General features: G+C 41.8%; 1 protein-coding gene across 10 annotated transcripts in view; it reads right to left on the reverse strand.

The window, feature by feature from the left end:
• Window positions 1-17,088, reverse strand: part of LOC122549160 (neurocalcin-delta) — a 266,843-nt gene that overhangs the window by 156,693 nt on the left and 93,062 nt on the right. For 7 of the 10 annotated variants that reach the window (XM_043688508.1, XM_043688506.1, XM_043688505.1 and 4 more), the window contains exon 2: window positions 9,379-9,435. The exons of 1 other annotated variant lie outside the window; for it this stretch is intronic. The gene's annotated coding sequence lies outside the window, so the exon portion shown is untranslated. Of the gene's footprint in view, window positions 1-1,511; window positions 1,696-9,378; window positions 9,436-15,482; window positions 15,501-17,088 lie in introns of those variants that run through there. 2 more of the 10 variants (XM_043688510.1, XM_043688511.1) reach the window with 2 other exon arrangements.

The following is a 17,088-nucleotide window of genomic DNA, read 5'->3' on the forward strand; positions in this document are numbered from 1 at the left end:
TAGGATCAGGAGTAGGCCATCTGGCCCTTCAAGCCTGTTCCGCCATTCAATAAGATCATGGTTGATCTTTTCATGGCCTCAGCTTCGCTTAATCTCCCTGTCACTTTAACCCTCACTTCCTTTACCGTTCAAAAATTATCTACCTTAGCTTTAAAAATATTTACTGAGGAAGCCTCAACTTCTTCACTGGGCAGGGAATTCCATTGATTCACAACCCTTTAGATTCCTCCATTCAGTCCTCTATCTGCTCCCCCTAATTTTGAGGCTATGCACTCTTGTCCTGGTTTCACCCACCAATAGAAACACCTTCTCTACTTGTAGAGTATCTATTCCCTTCATAATTTTATATGATTCAATAAGATCCCCCTCCATTCTTCTAAAAATTCTAAAGAATATAATCTCAGCCTATTCAGCTTCTCCTCATAGGCCAACCCCCTCAACTCCAGAATCAACCTAGTGAAACTCCTCTGCACCTCCTCCAGTGCCAGTATATCCTTTCTCAAGTAAGGAGACCAAAACTGTAGACAATACTCCAGGTGTGGCTTCACCAGCACCCTGTACAGCTGTAACATAACCTCCTTGCTTTTAAACTTAATCTCTTCAGCAACAGCTTCTGTGAATGCATCAGTTTTTAAAATTTTAATTATGTAGCCTCTAACAAAAGGATAACGCTTTACAGTTGATATTCTCTAATTAACCTGTTTAGAGATTTTTTTTATATATATATTTCCTACAGTGTGGAAACAGGCCCTTTGGCCCAACAAGTCCACACCGACCCTCCAAAGAGTAACCCACCCAGACCCATTCCTCCTACACTATATTTGCCCCTGAAGAATGCATCTAGCCTACACATCCCTGAACATTATGGGCAATTCAGCATGGCCAATTCACTTAACTTACACATCTTTGGATGTTATGACACCTCTGAAGCCAGTGCAATTTGAACCCAGGCTTACAGTATAATCCCAGAGAACCACAAACTGCTCTCCCATTATAATGGGCGAATTGGTGCTGAGTTTAACTGAAGACTCAATACCTCAGGGAAACATGCAAAGTTAAAAATGATGGACCTTCACGGTAACCTGAGCCAGTACAAGTCCTGAACATGCATGGTTGGTGTCACTCTGCATTGCAAACCATCCTTACAGCCACAAGCGACCCAAACCTTGCTGCCGAGAGTTTGCATAGAAATCTATCGCTACATTTGCACGTAATCAGGCTTCATTAGCCAATTTTAAAACATTTTGCCAATACTTTTCAAAAAGACCATTCTCATTTAAAATGACCCTGGACTAAATTTGCAAAGCAATTGCTCAGTTTTAGGTTATAAGTTACATAACAATTATTCTTCATGTGTAGTGGTAGTGTTCCTTAAAACTAAGCATTGTCCAAGAACATATTTAAAAACAAGTGACGTGACAAATGGCATTGTATCCACCGTATGCTTTTTTGCTTTCACTTTGTCTTTACTAAAGATAACATTAAACAGAACATTTTTTGGCATAGCTCACCTGCTGTCACAAACTTGCCAGTCATCGGTCCCAAAAGGAACTTGGGTTAGTACAATACTTCGAGCGACCTGTTGCAGTAACCTGAACCTCACTAAAAACACTTCTTTTAAATCAGTGAACATCTCTTATTCCCTGTAATACAGCATTTGATCTTGACAGCATTTTCCTTGAGCATGCTGCACTATGGTTCTCCTTGTGTCTACATGTAGAAGATTTATTAATCATTCTATTGCTCAGTGCCTTCCTCATCTGCAAATCTCTGCCAGCCCAGTGTGAGCTCAATTTAATTACTTTTACGTTAATGATTTCTAAGCAGGTTCTTGAAGGTCAGTCTGACTATTTTCTTTCAAACTGAATGTTACTTAGTTACTGTAAATGTCAGTTTGAGGAGTAACATTCTTTCAGTCAATCATTCACTTTAGGCGGCAATCTTTCAGCTAGTCGGCAACTGTGCATGCACAAAGCTTGGTGGACTTTGTCACCTCAGTAGTGAGCTCATGAAAAGGCTTTGCCAGAGGCTGTGGATCCCCAGTTAATATTCTGTAATAGGTCCAAACCTTTGAGCGTCAAAATTATCTCTGATTTAAAAAATGGGTTCACACTAACTTGCTGATGGCTCTACAGCCACATGAACACAAGAACTCGGTGTCTTGAGAGCTTCACTATTCCTGGGCTCTGCCACTGGAAGAATTTCAGAAGTTCGCCCAACACCTTACTGGGAAAAAAACACAGGAAATGGAAGCAGGAGCAGTATTCCCTCAACTGCATGCATGAACAGCTGCTCCAATGGTCCAATGCATGGCAATCAGTGGTCAGCATTGACTGATGGTTCCAGGCCTCAGAGGCCTGTGCAAGCAGTAAGAAAACTTAGAGGGGAACATCAAGCAGCAAGAGACCATTCAGCCCATCAAACCTACTTCACCATTCAACATGATTATGGCTGGTCTTCTACCTCAACACTATGACCATTCCCTCCCCATACCCACGAACATATTTAGTGTTGAGAAATCAATTTGTTTTATAAACGCACTCCTAACTTCCACTCTTTATAATGGTAGAAAATTCCACAGGTTCACCACCCTCTGAGGGTGGGAATGTTTCTTTGTCTCCATCATAAATACCTATCCAATATTTTGATTGTAACTCTTTGCTCTAGAGCCCTGTACCAGGTTAAGCATCTTCCTATACCTAATCTGCTCAGCTCTGTCAGAACTTTATACAATTCATTCTTCTGGACTCCAAATGAATACAGATCCATTGACCTGATCTCTCCTCTTGCAACAGGAGATGGAGAATGGAGTCTGGTGAATCTTCACTGCACTCCCTCAATGGCAATTATATATTTTCTTTGGTAAGGAGACCAGAACTTCACACACTTCAGGTGATGTTTGACATTTCACTTTTGTCATCACTAATCCTTCAGTTCAGTGTGTTGGAGCTCCTGTGATGGGTTTGATATTACACAAGAGCCTGAAATTTGCCCAGGACCCAAATCAGGAACAGCGGTCTCACTGTTAACCTTTCCAGTCTGAGCAATATGGGACTGATCCATCCATGGTGACCTGTATGAGATTCATATGACTAACACTAACTGTAGAAATGACAGGTGTAATTTTCTTCATTGGCAATCACAGGCAGCAAATCTGCCTGCGTTCTGCATACATACAATCAAGTGAAACATTATCACCATTATTTAGAAATGAGTCAAATGAACAAAGTTTGAAGCTGACCGACCAATCCAAAGTTGTATTTGTAACAGTGCTGGTTTGGCCATGGTCTGGATGGGTGTGAAGGGGGGGTGATGATGGCAGTTATGGTGAATCCACTACAGAAATTGTTTGTAGCTGCAGCTTCCTTATACTTGCTGTTTTGAGCCCTTCAGACTGAAGGCAGTGAATGAAAATCTGATTGCAGCAGAATTTTGTTTCTTCCAATAATCAGACTTGATCCTTTAATCAGTGGTTAACTATTGATAGTATAAAGTGACATCATGTCCAACTTGTCCCAGCCCAACAGGGAAGAGCCTGGACTCCCAGCACTTGCAACACTATTTATTGGCAATCCTACATTCTGTGCCAGCACATCTCTCATTTACAGTTTTGCTAGCAGCCACACAATCTCAAATATGCCCACCGATTCACAAAACCAACATTTTCAAATTTAATTATTTTATTAAATCACAATACTAATGCTAAGACTTATTTAAATGTAGTGCCAGCAACACAATCTGTTTTCTAGTCTTCCCTCAACATAAGGGAATGCCCTTCTCCCTCCAAATTATTTTCGACAGTAATCGGTTTCCTCTACAGAGGTTTCTAAAATGTACTTCATGTTGAGAAAGGGTTGGTTAAACTCTTTCTAAATTTTTCATAATGTAGGTGCCACCAAACCCTTCATTATGCTATGCCTACAATACCAAGGAATGAAGAGTCAGGAAAAGTTATTCATAAATGCAAGGTAGCAGTACTTAATATCTCTAAATACAATTTGAAACACTGACTCAAGTTAGCAAAACTAGAAAGTGACAAAATTGGGAAGGAGAGGGTCAGAAATTGTCACCTTGGAACCATGTGACTCTGATTTGTATATTAGAGTCAGATGTACAGCATGGAAACAGACCCTTCAGTCCAACCCGGAACTGCCTCAGACTGGGAATCAGTGACAGAAATCCTATCGGCATCCTCTGCCTCCTCAAATTAGGCAGGCCCAGCACTCAGTGTCAAGAGTAATTCCCATTCCATTTGTCATCAAGCCCACTCCATTTCCAAACAGTGAAGAAGAGAACAAAATTGGACAAATTCATCTGACCCTATATGAGACGAGACTTTATACAGAAAGGAAGTTCTTCTATTCTGTCTGTCTTTTATCCCTACTTCTGTACGTCATTAATGGCTAATTCAATTTTCAAATTTTTTTTCACCTTTCTTTTCCAAGTCATACATCTGTGCTTTACATTTACAGTGCCGTGTTCCTGAGAATATTACATGGTAACTCTGATTTCTCTTTCAGAATGTTGGGTTTATTCTGCCACTTTGGCCATTGGCCAATGGTCTTTTTTGTCCTTTTTTCTTTTTCTGGTACTTGCAGTCTCACGAAGTTGAGCCAGCAAGCAGGTCAATAGGCTTCCCAAGATTTATTTTGCTATTCATGACTGATCTGACTGTAGGTTTGAGAGAAGAAATTCCACCTAATCTCCAATTTAAATGGGAGACGCCTTATTTTGAAATTATACCCTGATGTTCTATATTTCCTCACAGGGAGTATCATCCTCTTAAGAGCTACTCTGTCAACTCCCTTCAGAATCTTATTTTTCAATGATCTCCTTTTTTATTCTAAGCGATAAAGAGTAAACGTCTTAAGAGTATAATCTATTTATTATTCTTTCAACAAATCTTTTCAACATTAGACAAACTTTCATCCCAAGAATAAGCTTGATTTACCTTCTCCAAATGCTTGCAATGCAGGTATGTCCATGAGACCATAAGATATAGGAACAAAATTAGGCCACTCTGCCCAGAGTCTCATCTGCCACTCGATCAAGGATTATATTTCTAAACCCCAATCTCCTGCTTTCCTCCACCCCTTGATATCTAAGAATTAGTAATCTATCGATCTGTCTTAAAGACACTCAATTGCTTGGCCTGCACAGCCATCTGCGGCAAGGAGTTCCACAGATTCATCACCCTCTAGCTGAAGAAACTCCTCATTTCAGTGCTAAAAGGTCAATCTTTCACACTGAGGTTGTGCCCTCGGATTCTACTCTCTGCTACTAGTGGAAACATTTTCTCCACATCCACTCTATCTAGGCCTCAGTATTCTGAAAATTTCTTCTAAACTCCAAGGCCCAGAGTCCTCAACAGCTCCTCATAAGACAAGTCTTTCACTCTCAGGATCATTCTTGTGGACCTGCTCTGGTCCCCTCCAAGGCCAGCATATCCATCCTTTGACATGGGGATGAACACTACTTACAATATTCCAAAGGTGATCTGACCAGAGCCTTATACCTCAGCAAAATATGTCCAGTCTTGTATTCTAGCCCTCTTGAATTGAACGCCACCATTCCATTTGTATTCCTCACTGCCAAGTGATCCTACATGTTAACTTTAAGAGAATCCTGAACTACGAAAATTGACACACTTATTCTTCCTAACAGTGCACATCCTCACATTTTCCCACATTGGATAGGCTAGGGAATGGTCAAAGAAGGGGCAGATGGAATACAAAGTCCATCTGCAGCCTCCCTACCTCAACATGAGCTGCCCCTCCATCTATCTTTGTCACCTGAAAACCTAGCAACAATGCCTTCAGTACCTTCATCCAGATCATTAATGTGTAACATGAACAGTTAAGTTTCAAACAATGACCCCTGCAGAACTCCACTAGTCAGCGAATGCCATACTCAAAGATCCCTTTATCCCTACTCCTTGCCTTCAGCCAATCCTCGATTCATGCAAGTACTTGACACTAACATCATGGCCTTATTTTTGGCACCTTGTTAGGTCCACGTCCCCAACCAACCCACCCTCCGCTCCCAGCACCGTCCGCTGACATCGCAAGTAGTGCAAGTCCAGGAACTCCTCACCTACGTTCGGGACACCATCCACGCCCTCCACCTCCTCCATGACTTTCGTTTCTCCGGCCCCCAGTGCCTTATCTTCGCCATGGACATCCAGTACCTATACACATCTATCCGCCGTGATGAAGGCCTCCAACCCTTCCGTTTCTTCCTCTTCCACTGACACTCATTCAATTGGCTGAACTGACTCTCACCCTCAACAACTTTTCCTTCCAATCCTCCCACTACCTCCAGACCAAAGGGGTAGCCATGGGCCCCAACTATGCCTGTCTCTTTGTCGGGTACATGGAACATTCCATCTTCTGCAGCTACACTGGGACCATTCCCCACCTTTTCCTCCGCTACATCGATGACTGCTACCTCATGCTCTGACAAGGAAGTTGAACAGTTCATCAACTCCACAAACACTTTCCACCCTGACCTCCAGTTCACCTGGACCATCTTGGACACCTCCCTCACTGCCTCTCCAGTGACCAACTCAACATGGACATCCACTACAAACCCACAGACTCCCACAGCTACCTGGACTACACCACCTCCCATCCTGCCTGCTGTAAAAATGCTATCCCTTATTCGCAATTCCTCCACCACATCTGCTCCAGGAGGACCAATTCCACCAGAGAACATCCCAGATGGCCTCCTTCTTGAGAGACCAATTTCCCCTCCCATGTGGTTGACAATGCCCTCCAGCGCATCTTCTCCACTTCCCACACCTCCACCCTTAGAACCCCACTCCAATGTTCGAACTCCACTGGTCCTCACCTTCCACTCCACCAACCTCCTGATACATTGCATCTTTCTCTGCCATTTCTGCCACCCACAAACAGACCCCACCACTGGAGATATATTTCCCTCCCCACCCCTATTTGTCTTTTGGAGAGACCATTCCCCCCTGTGACTCCCTTGTCAGGACAAAGTCCAGGTGAACTAAATACCAAATCCAGTTCAGAAAACAAAACAAAAGGGGAATGAAGGAAGATCAATTTGCATTTTTATTGCACCTTTCACAACCACAGGACATCCCAACATGCTTTACAGAACTTAGTACAATGAACCATATTTAAGAAGTAGTCACAGTTGCAATACTGAGAATGCAGCAGCTAATTTGTGCACAGCAAAAGCTCCCATAAACATGATCATTGACAGAGGGTCTGCTTGATGATGTTATTTGAGGCATAGACTCCCACAGACAGCCCAGGATGGGAGGGGGATGAGTGGTGGTTTAATAGAACTAACAAACTGGTGTGCCAAGGAATAGGTAACATCCACTGACCCATCGATTCTCCAACTGACTTTCAACTTCTATTTCTGAACAGAACTGCTGAAGTTTAAAAGTTCAACAAAATTAAAAGGAGTATATAGTTTGAGGCTGTGTAGGCTGGCTAGATGATGCTGCAGTTCTTGTCGAGGTGGTCATGCTGGGTACAGTGCTTCCTAAAAGATCTGCCTGCAGAACCTGATGTAGTTACAGTCACTTGCATCTAAATAAAACAGATTGTGTGGACAGAGAAGAATGAATGCCCTTTGGTTCTTCTGTTTTTGACATGCTGGCTGCAGATGCTTAAAACACAAATGGATGACCTCCATCCAACTGCTCAGGGATCCAAATAAGGTCATGACTAGGTGTTTTCCAACTGCAGCTTGACTGAATATGGCTAATGTACAATCCCAAGACATTGTTTTTAGTGGGCTGGTATCAGAATGTAGAAGGTACAATGAGAGGTTTTGTAGCCAACCTTTGCTGTGCATTTGATTTACTGGAATGGTTCTCATATGCACCTGGTGGCACGAGTGGCACAGTGGTAAGCACTGCTGCCTCACAGCAGCAGAGACCTGGGTTCGATTTCAGCCTTGGGTGACTGTGCAAACTCCGCACAGACAGACATTAAGATTAGTGGATTGGCCATATTAAAATTGCCCATACTGTCTACGATGTGTAGGCAATGTGGATTAGCCAGGGGAAATATAGGGTGGGTGGCGAGGTGGATTGCTCTTCGGAGGGCAAGTTCGAATTCAATGGGCTGAATGGCCTTTATCTGCACTATAAATGCTATTTTTTTTAAAAAGCCAGTAGACTGTAAAAATATTTGTGTGTAAAGCAGGTTATTATGACACCAGTAGCTGCACACTAGGAGGTACTGACCTATGCTCTAGCCATTTCCATACACACTCAGATTGGATTCCTGGCTGTTTGCTTGTAAACATCAATCAGCAAGTTTAGGACCAGCTCAGTTTGAAAAATAATGGTTTTAATGTGATGATTTCAGTGTAATAGATTTTGTCTATTTGATTATAAACTCAATGGCTTTCCAATGATCTTAGATACTTCAGCGGCACAACAATGTCTTTCCTCTCCAACAAAAAGTCTATCATTAATTAAATTTGATTATGAAAAATATGGTACTTTATGAATAGGCTTTGTTTGTTTGAGTTTATCTTCAAAGGATTTGAAACAATACCTCTATCTGAACTTACCTCAGGAGTAGATGTTAGTCTGACACTAACTGCCTTACACCATGAAAGAACTGAACAACCCATTTGCACTTTTATTTTTTTTGCTATGCATGTGTCACAATTTATATCAAAGCTTGCAAAGATCACAGCAACAAAAATACTTCAGATCTGAAGCAACAGCAGAAAATGCTGGAAATACATTACAGGTCAGAACAGACATATTGGTACTGAGTGTGTAGATCCATTATCAGAACAGATGGTTTACACATGTGTGGCACTGCACTGAAAGCTGTTCACCAACCACAAACAACAAAGAAAATTATCAATGCTTTTGGTGTAACTAAAAAGCAGAAAATGCTAGACTTACTCAGTAAGTCATTCCTGAAGAAGGGCTTATGCCCGAAACGTCAATTCTCCTGCTCCTTTTGATGCTGCCTGACCTGCTGCGCTTTTCTAGCAATACATTTTTCAGTTCTGATCTCCAGCATCTGCAGTCCTCACTTTCTCATACTCAGTAAGTCAGGCAGCAGCAAATGTGGAATATGCCACCAAGGGAACATCCCTCCTCCTCTTCAAGTGGTGCCCTAGAGCCGTCTACATCCGAGTGGGCATTTAGGACCCCAGTTTATAGGCTCATGAGAGAGACAGCATTTTGTTCATACTTAACTCTATGTTTTTTAACCAACCTGTTCAGAGATGTTATGACACTTCTAGAGCAGGTAGGATTTCAACCCACGTTGTCTATACTTAATTCTAATAATCCTGCCACAAAGCACATCACTAGACAAAAGCTGACCTGCAGCCACTCAGTAAATTAATTCTCATTTAGGTTCCTACCTGGTAGTTCTCTTCACTTATCTCTTCTTTCAAGCTGCAACCTTGGGCTTCTGTTCCCTGCAAGAAATAACATCAAGTTCATTGTGAACTCATGCTTCTGAAAGGGGGCACACCTTTCAAACACAAAATTCCAGTGATGGGGGGGGGGGGCATGAGTTTTAAATAATGCTTAGAATATAAAGTACCACAAAGTATCTGCACTTTCAAAGTTCATCATTAGAAGCACAAAGTTACCCATAAAGCACACAAGCTCATTCATTCCTTACAGTTATTAGCACAGTCTTATGACGATTGAAGGACTATTCTGTCACTAAACAAATACACACTGTAAAATGCACATAAGTTACACTTGCTATCACCATTACAGCTGCAATAAAAGCAGTAATTCAGCTAAAATAAGCAAATCTGAAAAAAAAATCTAGGCTCAGTAAATGGTTGCTGTGAAAACCTAGCCGGTTCACTCATCCTTTCAGACAAGAAATTTGGCATTATTTCGGATTCCAGACTCCCAGCGTGTGATGGATTCTTAACTTCCCTCTGAAATGACATGGCTGAGCCACTTACTTGTACCAAACTGCTAGATAAAAGTGTAGAGTAAGAATAAAACCAGACACAATCCAGCATCGACAAAGGCACGCCTAGCCCATCAATCCCATTAGCCTATGCAGCAACGTGTGTCAAAATTGGGACAGCTGTACCACAGACTAGTCAGACATTAACCTGACAGTCATTACCGCCTAGAAAGGCACTATCCTGGACTCCTTCAAACACAGTCCCTGGGTATGAAGCAGGATTTACCTTCTAGAGTTGGTAGCACAGTGGTATATAGTCAGGAAGAATTTGACCTAGAATCTAATCCCAATGGAATCTCATAACATCAGGTCAAGTACAGGCAAGGAAAGCTCTTGCTGATCACTGTAACATGGGTAGGCAGCTCACTACGCTGTTATGAACTGCTGCCAATGGGGAGGATGGCTACTGTCAGCCACTTTAACAGTAAGGAACCACACAGTGGGCTTCCTTAGAGTGGTAAAGGAAAGTCACTACCTGGTCTACACTGGCAGTTAACAAGGTATAATACATTTCATGTTAGTAACTAGCTACATTTTACATTGATTTGATAGACATTATTCAAGACACAGGAGGATCAGTTGTTGGGCCTCACTCCTTTGTGTTCCTAAACTGTGCTGACAAGAAGTGTCTATAACCTCATCGCAGGGAGCGGATTAACAGCACATTTCAGAATTAACCCTTTCAGATCCATGCACGAATCTCCTCCAAAGATTTATTTTACAACAGCTATATTCTACATTATTCCATTGACCAAATTTCATTTTTAAAATTCCATTTACCAAAACCCCATTTTGCTCCACGGCTTGGAGTTTACAAATTGAGGCAGTTTGGAGCTTTCTCTTTGGTCTCAGTCTGGTAGTTTGCTGGGAGGAAGATGGTTGTCTTTGATGCTCTTCCTGGCAGTCTGGGGGTTGTGGGGCTGTTTAAACTGGAGGTCCTTTAACTAGAGGACAAATATATTTACTTGTTCAGCTTGTAAATTAGTACATGATGAAGAAACTAGTTGATGTTATTTCCCTGTTCAAGAAAGGGAATAGGAATAATCCTGGGAATTACACACCAGATTTATGTCAGTGGTGGGCAAAATACTGGAGAGGATTCTGAGAGACAGTATTTGATTATCTGGAAAACCATAGTTTGATTAGAGATGGTCATCATGGCTTTGTGAGGGGCAGGTCATGCCTCACAAACCTTATTGAATTCTTTGGGAATGTGACAAAACCGGTTGATGAAGGCTGAACAGTGGATGCAGTGTACATGGATTTTAGCAAGATGTTTGATAAGATTCCTTGTGGTAGGTTCACACCGAAAGTGAGGCGGCATAGGATACAGGGAAACCTGTCTATCCGGAGACAGAATTGGCTGGCCCATAGACAGAGGGTGATAGTGGATGGATAGTGATAGCCTAGAGCTCAGTGACCAGTGGTATTCCACAGGAATCGGTTCTGGGACCTCTGCTTTTCGTGATTTTTTATAAATGACTTGGATGAGGAAGTGAAAAGTAGTTTAGTAAGTTTGCCAATGATACGAAGGTTGGTGGAGGGTTGTTTATAGGTCGCAACAGGACATGGACAGGATGCAGAACTAGGCTGATAAGTGGCAGATGGAGTTCAACCTGGAAAAGTGTAAAGTTATTTGGAAGATCGAATTTAATACACAATACTGGGTTCAAGACAGGATTCTCAGCAGTGTGGAGAAAGAGGGATCTTGAGGTCCATGTCCATAGATCCCTCAAAGTTGCCACCCAAGTTGCTAGGGCTGTTAAGGCATAATGTGTGTTGGCTTTCATTAGCAGGGGGATTGAGTTTAAGAGCCACGGAGTTATACTGCAGCTCAACAGAACCCTGGTTAGACCGCAATTGAATATTGTGTTCAGTTCTGGTTGCCTCATTAAAGGAAGAATCTGAACGCTTCAGAGAGGGTGCAGAGGTGGTTTACCATGACCCTGCCTGGACTGGAAGGCATGTCTTATAAAGAAAGGTTGAGGGAGCTAGGGCTTTTTGCATTGGAGTGAAGGAGAATTGGAGTGGAGTGGAGTGAAGATTGCAATGTTCTAATTCTTCAGATACTCAAGCAGTCCACTTCCAAATATAGTAAGATCTGGACAACATCTAGGTATGGGGTCATATGTAGCATTTGCACCACACAAGTGCCAGGCAATGACCATCTCCAAGAAGAGAATCTAACTATCTCCAATTGATTTAACAGTAACGTCATCACGGAATCCTCCATAAATCAACATCCTAATGTTAGGTTCCCTTTGAGATTCTTACACACTTGACGTAACTGCAATACTGAAACTTTATTGCTGGAACAGCACAGCAGGTCAGGCAGCATCTAGGGAACAGAAGATTCGATGTTTCGGGCACATGCCCTTCTTCAGGAATGAGCAAACTGCAATACACCAACTGTGAAGGCCACGACTTAGTTCAGCAAGTACCAGCCTTTGGAGAATCACTTAATACTCTTCGTGATGCTTGCAAAGCATGTCAAGTTGAAGGTCCCTGAATGAAGGAACCGTCCTCCCTTTATACGGGGTTTTACATCAGTCAGTCATGCACGCAAGACACAACCCCCTGTCACTCCCCCATAGTCACATGCCATCCAAAAACAATGTAAAGTGATTACATTATTTCCAGAAACAAAATGTGAGATTAGGTTATTCCTTAAACTGTAGCATTTAAAGAGTATGATTAGATTGTCACATCCTGCCTGCAATACAAAACCCCACCCCCACCCCAGCACATCCAATTTCTTACATGTCAGAAGAACAAATTAACCCTTTAACATATCATTCTCTCCTAAGAGTTATCTTTAACCAGAAACTGAACTGGACTCGCCAAATAAATATTGCAACAAGAGCACATTACAGGATAGGCATCTTGCAGCAAATAACTTGCCTCGGGACCCCCCCAAAGTCTGTTTACCATCTACAAAGCACAAGTCAGGAGTGTGAAGAAGTACTCTTCCCACTTCCCTGGATGGGTGCAGCTCCAAAAACAAAGACTGACACCATCCAGGACAATGCAGCCCACTTGCTTGACACCTTATTCAATATTTACTCTATCCACCAACACAGTGAACAATCTGCAATTTGCACTGCAACAACTCAAAAAGGTTCCTTTGACAGTAACACTCAAACTAATAACCACAACAACTTGGAAGGAACGGGGCAGATGAATGAAGATTGCCCTCCCAGCTTCATACCAATCCTGACTTGGAATTGTATTGCTGTACTTTCACTAGTCATTGGGTGAAAATCCTAGGACTCCTTCCTTACAGCACTGAGTCTAACTGCATCACAGAGGACTGCACCTATTTCAAGTAAAAAGCTGTTCAAAGCCACCTTCTGAGGGGCAATCGTTGATCAGCAATAATTGCTGGTCTATACAACAAAATGCACATTGCAAGAAGGTACAATAAAATTGCTTGGATTGTATAGGTGAGACTTAAAGCAGGTGCAAGCGACAGAGGATTACAGGGAAAATTCCTTGGCAGTTGAAAACACGGCCATGAAATAGTACAAAGGAAATCAGACTTGGCCAGGAGACCAAAATTGGAGGAGAGTAGTGATGGAGAATATCCATCAATACAATTATCATTTAGATTATCGCCGTTGCAACAACACATTCTCTCTCCTGAGGATTTGTCAGCCCTGTGGAAAACAATAATATCTCAGGATGATGCTTAAGGTACAACAAGGTGATGACCCAAAACCACAGATCATACTTTCAGAAATAGAAAATCAGCAGTATGAAGCAGAGAGATTCTAATTCATCAAAACATGCACTCCAGCTTTACACACTGACCTGGTCAACATATAAAAAGTGAGGTATAATGGGGAATTTAAAAAGAATAAGCAACTGAGTCTGGCCTGCACTGTTGAGGCGCTTACCTTCTCTGTACTTTACTCAAAACATACAAGTAAAAGGAGAGGAAAATTACACCTGCACTGCCCCTAAAGTTCACTGTAGTCCACGTGTACCAATGCAACTCAGACAAAAGATATCCTGGAGACAGTACATATGTACAAATAAATAGAGGAAAGCCTGTGGTCCAAGATCTATTAAAATATCAGAGATAGGAAACTTCAGATGTACTTTCCTGAAATTGATCTGATTGCCTTCCAGATAGCCAGACTGCTGAATCCCTCTGGGGCATTAAGATGGGGAATGAACACAGCATCAACACTACTCAGGTTTCCCTCCTTGGGCAGTACTTTCATAAATGAGGAATGGAAGCTTAGTGTGCAGGCTCAGTCACTCTCAGGAAATCTCAATTCCCCAGATGGAAGCATGGAGAAAATCTATTTTGCGGTGCTTTGAATAAAAGGTTAAGAACTGACAGCACAAAGGATGAGAAAGGCTCTGACCTGCAGTAGGAGAATTCAGGCTCAGTAAATATTTGAGCTGAACCCACTAGTAAGAGAACAAATACAGTAATATTTCTCCACAAAATCAATGGAGGGGATGTGCAAAGCAGTGCACTGGGAGATTGTGGACAGGAAATCATCTCAGTCATTTAAAAAGCAAGGTAGGAAGTTAATCGAAAAGTGTGGCATAGGAAAAGCATAACACGTCAGGCAGCATCCAAGGAACAGGAGAGTCAATGTTTTAGGCGTAAGTCCTTCATCAAGGAGTTAATTAGATAATAAGGATTCTGAATGGATATGGAAAAGGACAGGTGTCGGATTGAAAAGACAAAAAAAGGGTTGCCCTCTTCAACAGAATGACAGAGGATTTGATGAGCTAAAGTGCCACCGTTGCTGCTAGGTTTCTTCAGAGTAACATAATGCAGATGCTGCTGTTTTCCTAAAAGCTAAGTTTCTGGTTCCTGTGCCAGTGCATTCCTAAAGAATAATAGCTCACCCCTCATTTCTGACATCTGCTATTTCTCAGCTGCTGCCAAACAGAACACTTCACTCCGTTGAAACACTGCTTCTCGTCAGTCTCGATAATGTTAACGTTTCTATAAGGGACCGTTAACCCAACATTAATCGCAACACAACTCACACCTGCAGTGTAGAGAAAAGTGGTGAATGACATGGAGGCATAAAACTGCTTACAAGTTCATTTCAATAAGGGCAATCCAACAATAAAAATGGAAAATACCAGAAATATTCTTCAGTTCAGTCAGCAGCAGCGAGCGAGAATATTCATCAGAAAAACATTAGACTAGAATCACTGACTTGTCTGTCTCTGCATATCTATCTCAGTCACCTGAATGCATTAACAGGTTCCGAGACCTGCTCAAAATCTGTTTTCCAAAGTCACATCAAATAGAAACTTGACCGACAATAAAATATTGGCCTTTAAGTGCTGAACTGGGAAAACATTACTCGTTTTTGCTCATCTGATGTAAAGGTCATTAACACATCGTTCAATTTCTGATATGTCAGCTCTCTCACCAGTGAGAATTCTCCCAGACTGTCCATTTTCTCCAGAGTGTCTTTACCAGCCACTGGAAGTATTCTTAAACGTGAAACTTTTACAAAAGAATATCAAATCCTTTGTAAGAAAAGTTGTGCTTACACTGCCTTGTTCAAGCTGCAGTCCTGTTGGTGATGAGTGGGTCTCTGGTTAACACTTCAACATATTTTATCAAGAAGATCCCTGTTAAAACGAACACAGGAACTGTAGAGATTGTAACAAGGTCAGCCAGGTTGATCTCAGAATGACTTCCCTCATTGGAGCTGTTAATCTGGTCCAATTAGGGAGATCTGGCTGACAGATATAAATAAGTATCATAAAATGTATAAGCTACACATGTATACATTAATAAAGTGACGAGCTTTAAAATAAAAGGAGTGTCAGGTGTTCTGTTCACTTTAGGAGCCAACTTCAAGCTAGCTGAATCTGTGTCATGTAGTGCATCAGTAAACAAACGGTGATCTGGTGACAGGTTACTGGCCCCTGTGGAGTTATTTGTGGCAAAAAGAGAGAAAAACACATCCCTGTACAGAATCACTTGCTACAGTTGTCATCTTTGAATTGGGGTAAGCATTTCTGGCATCATGCCATTATTTGGGAAGTTTGACTCAGTCGATTCTTTTGAAGACTGGGACCAAGTATGTGGAAAGAATGAGGTACTTCGCCGGGCAGATAAAAGCAATGAATAATTCTCCTGACATCTTGTGGCCTTGCTGCTTTTTCAGTTATTTGGAGCCTAACTTAGCCTGTGGCACCAGATACTAAAATCTTCCAAATGTTGATGGATTTAATTAAGGAATGCATTTTGTTCTGCTATAATGTGGCAGTTCCGTTCTCATGCAATCCCATGTTATTAGAAAATCGCGTATTAGTAGCACCATTTAAACTAATGGGACTGGGATCGCATTATAACAAATACATGCTTTAAAAGTTTGCACTTTAGAAACAGTGTCCCCAGTTCGTCAATCGTGTTTAGTGAATTCACATTAACAAAATGCACGTTATATCAGAATGACCTGTAATACAACCCCAAACCTCCCTTAATTCGGAGACACTAACGGGTTTTACTCTGAAGGTATAAGCAGCAGCTAGTTCAGTTACCACTGATTGTAGTAAAAGGCTCAGGCCCAAAGTGATGGGGCAAAATTGCTTCAAAATAATTCAATTCGATTGGCTCAATATTTTGATTAGAAAATGGCTGCCTGACTGAAGTCTTAATAAAATATCAAGATATTTTTCAGGAAGGTCTAAGGACTATCAAAGCCATATTATGTGTTGACCAAGAAACAATTCCACAATTCTGCAACCCAGCATCCACAGGAAAAGGTAGAGGCAGAAAGCCAAGTAATCATCAAACCAGTACGGATTGAAGAATAGGCAGCACCAGTTGCACAGATTGTGAAGCCCGACAGTTCGGTTCACCTTTGTGGGGATGTCAAAAAAAAACAGTAATCCGCTTTTCGCAACTGGATCGATACCCAATCACTCGTATAGAGGGCTATACACAAAACCGGCAGGAGGAGGGTGGGGGCAGCTGTCCCTCACAAAGCTGAGCAGGTGCAGTGCATACCTGCAATTGAGATTACATAAGCATTCCCAGAAGTATGCCACAATTAGTACCCATAAGGGTTTGTACCAACATACAAAACTGACTTTTGGGGTACCAGCTTGCCCCATTTTTCCAGCGGATGATGGTAAATATTTTACA

Source organism: Chiloscyllium plagiosum, chromosome 4 (genome assembly GCF_004010195.1).
Source record: "Chiloscyllium plagiosum isolate BGI_BamShark_2017 chromosome 4, ASM401019v2, whole genome shotgun sequence".
In the NCBI taxonomy this organism is placed as follows: domain Eukaryota; kingdom Metazoa; phylum Chordata; class Chondrichthyes; order Orectolobiformes; family Hemiscylliidae; genus Chiloscyllium; species Chiloscyllium plagiosum.